The sequence below is a fragment of the Drosophila obscura genome, unplaced genomic scaffold (assembly GCF_018151105.1).
Source record: "Drosophila obscura isolate BZ-5 IFL unplaced genomic scaffold, ASM1815110v1 contig_200, whole genome shotgun sequence".
Classification (NCBI taxonomy): Eukaryota; Metazoa; Arthropoda; class Insecta; order Diptera; family Drosophilidae; genus Drosophila; species Drosophila obscura.
This window is the reverse complement of record NW_024542791.1, coordinates 3,950,776-3,955,387: the sequence shown is the minus strand read 5'-3', so window position 1 is coordinate 3,955,387 and position 4,612 is coordinate 3,950,776.

Here is a 4,612-nt window from a genome sequence, read left to right as displayed (position 1 = left end):
GCGAAATCAATCTCTGGTGTTGGCATTAAAAATGCAACAATGTGAGAAACAATGAAAGCGAAATCCAGACGCAGACAAATCATAAAAGGAAGAAAAAAAAACAAGCAAGCAAGGAAGGAGCAAATTGCCAGACATAAAATATATCAGGATAGAACATCTGGGGTTGCTGCCTGGCCAACTGCCTGCCCGACTGCCTGCCCCACTGCCTGCCCACTTAGCTGCAACAAATCGTCAAATAAGTGGAAAATATTGCAGGCCACAAAATCTGCCATTTTATCTTAAACTCTGCACAAGGCGACGGCGACGATTCCCATTCCGATACCAATCCGAAAAAATGTTACTCAAAAGACAGAGAGAAACCAATTCCGATGACCTCTTTAAATATTAATACGCGTGCCGTGATTGCGCTGGGAATTGTGATTGACTTTCTAGACCTGGCCAAACCACCCCAGAGGGGAACTCCGAACATGCACTTGCCCTTGCCGCCTGCTCCTTGCTCAGATCCTTGACATTTGAGCTACCTACCCCATGGCAGTTAAATGCACAACCCCCCCACAAAGCAAAAGAGACAGAACAGGCAGAGGTACTCTCCACTCAAGCGATGTCTCCAGCCATGTCCCTGGAGATATTCCCAAGCAGCAGCCCAAGAAGCAAGGTCTGTGAGGCGGGGCGGCGGCGCCAAAAGTTCGCCTGAAAGGTGGCAAAGTTTTTCCTATTGATTGGGGTGCGGTGGAAACATCCATCCCATTAAAAGCCTGTCCGGCTCAGTGCTCCGTGCTCATTGCACATGCAATGGCCGTTTACCTGTTGGCCACGTTCTCGCCTCGATTTTGTCCATTAAGCCAATGAAGTGTGGCACAGCAAAAAAAAACACACACGCACACACACAAATAACAAACGAGTCCAACCAATTAAATGCAAATTTATTGAAATCAATGCCAAATTAGCTGCCAATAAATGCTCAATAAATTGTGTCGCTTGCACATGCAATTGTGGCCAGAGTTGAAATTAAAAATCCACATGCAACAAATGTAATTCATGAATGTGTGGGAGACACACAGATACAAGTAATTAAAAGTTAGTGTTAGAAAGAGGTGGGGCAAGGTGAGGATTTAACTTCAATTTTGTGTATATTTTTTAAAGTTTTGGGTTGCATTTAATTGGTGATTGTAATACACTACAAAAAGTCATGTAAATAAATGTATATAATTATGCAAGTGATCTGATACGTTTGGGTACTCTGTTGTTCATTATTTATAAATAATACTAGTGTTTATTCCACTTCGAGCACTTGCTGCTGTTCAGCGCTACGTCCGTCTGCTTCGATTATCTTCTTACTACTCTCCTTTTGCTGATCTTCTTCTCTGCTGTGCTCTTCCTCTGCCTTTGCTGCTTATCTGCTGTTGTTTCTCGTTCTGCTGTTACTGCTGTTCATCTACTGTTACCGCTGCTGCTCTGCTGTTACTGCTGTTCATCTACTGTTACCGCTGCTGCTCTGCTGTTACTGCTGTTCATCTACTGTTACCGCTGCTGATCTGCTGTTACTTCTGTTCATCTACTGTTACCGCTGCTGCTCCGCTGTTACTGCTGTTAACCAATGCTCCTTCAGTGGGTCGACTTGCTCACTCCCTGTTACATAAGTATACTTCAGATGTTCTTTGAAGGAGAATAGATCAAGAGAGAAGAATGATCCAGAGACAAAGAAGTAGAACTTCTCATACTTTCTATATCTGAAAAGGCCAATGCTATGGCCAGTTGCTCCAACTGCTCCATTGCCTAAACGAAGTAAAGATTTCACTCTCTCGTATTATTCGATGCCTAAACTCTGTAAGCCTATAAACCGATTTAATGGACTGTAGTCGGCATCATTAGGTATCTCCCAACTAAAACCCATCATACACACACACACACACACAGACACACACACACACACACATATACTCACATATATCTCTTGAAATGTTGTAGCATATTTAGGATTTATTTTAGCTCCTTTGCTGGAATGTTTTTGCATATTCCATTAGTCCGAGGGTTGGCTCAAACATCAACTGTGCTCGCCCCCAGAAATGGCCGTCCCCCTGGTACACGGGGTCTAGAAGTGGACGTCCTTTAGCTCTTGGGGAGTAGGGGAACCAGTTTTATGCCCACTTAATAGTTTTGTTTTTGTGTGTCTATACGTACGAGTAGCTGTGTGTGTGTGTGTGTGTGTGTGTGTGGGGCAGGCAAATGACTAACCAGAAATGTGAAGATGCCTTCGGTATACGAAGGACTTTCCTGTGCCAAGTGTCTGGTAATTTATGGGACCGAGCGTCAAATGGCAGACGGCTACGCGGCGGCTACTTGACAAACCCCCAGCACACACACACACAAGCAGAGGGCACAAATACCACTTGAAATACTATAAATGTGTGGCAAATATGTGTGTATGTTTGTGTGTGTGTGTGTTTAGGTTTAAATTATATTAAACTGCCACAGCGTGGCATGTGTCCCATTTCAAATGGTGCTGCCCCCCCAAGTGCCACCTCAGATTGTCCTCCCATTGCGGTTATCTGTCCAGAAATTGTTTTCATAATGTTACCTCATGGACACACTCACACACGTTTGGGGGAGGGGCACACATAGATATAGATGCCAGATAGGAGGCCCAGACAATGGACATTTATCATGGGCAACCCCCCAGCTAATCCCCTGCCCGTTCAGTATTTCCATTTAGTGCAATGCAAATGTCAAAAGTTGAAGCCCAAAGTTTTCAACACTTTTGCCCCCAACCCACCCCGCACACACACTTTGCAAGAAATGGAGGATCTAAGGATCTCCCTTCAGTCTAATTTAAATTGGTTTGTTTTTGTCGTCTGTTGGCATTGCGCTTTTTGCCCTGCACTTTGGGTCCGTCCCCCAACAATTACGACTGTCGTCCCAACCCCCGCTTTCCTTACCTTCCGGGATTTTTTCCCCTTTTTTTGGGCCATGGAAAACTTTTTAACGCTCTGGGGAGCTAAATGTTCGGCAGGGTTGGGGTTTGGGGGGGGGGTTGGATCTCAGCTACCGGTAAATGGTGCCGTTTACTACCTCATCGTATATGCTGCTGTCTGTCGCACATTTCATTTTTGCTACGAGTCGAAACGAGTGAAATTAAAATGCTTGTTTTCACTTTATGCAAATTCTTACTTGAAAAACGTAAAAAAAAAGTAAAGAATCAAATGAAAGGCGAGGGCAGCACAGAGCACAGATAGATTTGGTCTAGGGGTAGAACAGGCGTATATCCTGTAAAAATGCTACCTATACCCTTAGGAATATGTTCTATAGTCCGTTCAAGGGAAATCAGCGCTAAATATAAATTTGATTTAACATAAAATTCTCACACATTATTTATTGCAAATATAATGATTAAATTTTAATTTAAATGAGTCGGAATGGAAATATAAATTTCCGGAAATATGCTTGCTACTCAGCTTCAAGCTAAGACTCATTGGAAGAGAGATCGAGGCAGTAGAGTCAGCAACGCCACTCAAAGTTGAGCCAATTTATGAGTAAAAACTAACTGGTAGAGAGAGAGAGAGAGGTGATATCAATGCCTAGAGAGAGCGAGGTAGAGAAATGAAACGTCCATCTTCAGCACTAAGCCACACCAAAGACAATATAACATTATTAATATTATTATTATTATTATAAATTATTATTATTATTTATATATTATTGTTATTATTATTATTATTGTTATTATTATTATTATTATTATTATTATTATATTATATATTTTTTATATAGCCAGAGAGAGAACACACGTATGTACGAGTATAGGAGCTTGCCTTTATTTTGGCTATTAAAATGATCCGATCCGGGCACTCAAAAGTTCATTCCTCTAGCATTAATGCACCTCGCAGGCCAGTTGTTCAAATATCCAAGCGAAAGGTTATTCCAAACGTATTCATCATGTACCCCATTGCCCCGTCAGATACTGAGTACACGACCCGCTGAGTGCCCGAATATATATTAAACAAAAAAAAAAATATAAAAAAAAGGAACGTCAAGCAAATAAAAATGGCGCGTATTTACGTTTGGGAATATGTAAATAAGCGTCCGTTGTATTTATTTTCTTTAGCTTTACGTGGCATCCCAGCGCAAAAATGGAGTTGCGTGGGGGCAGAAGGTGTTTGGTTTGGTTTGGTTCTGGTTTGGCTGTTGCTCAGCTCTCGTTGTGCTCCGCTTGGCGTTTGGTGTTCGGTGTTCGGTTAAGGGGCGAAGTTTTTGGGTACTCGTGGGGCTTACAAGCTATTAAAATGTCGCTGCAAGTACTTAACTGCTTGATGTTGTCAATTTAAATTAAAACCACTGCCGCAAAAGTTACGGGAACCCAGATGGAAAGACAGACTTATAGACAGGGCCCCCATACCATGCATTCATAGCCGCACCCTTGCCCCATGGATGTGGAAGAGAGTTTGGGGGCCAAATGGATATTGCAGCAGGGCATGCGTGGATTAACAAGGGAAACGCAAGAAAATACAGGAGTGGGCTGCTGCGGTAAAGGCAACAAAACTTTTCTTTATGACTGCACTCGGAACGTCTGTCTGTATGCTAATGGAGGCGATGGTAGGCCAAGGCTAAGGCCTGG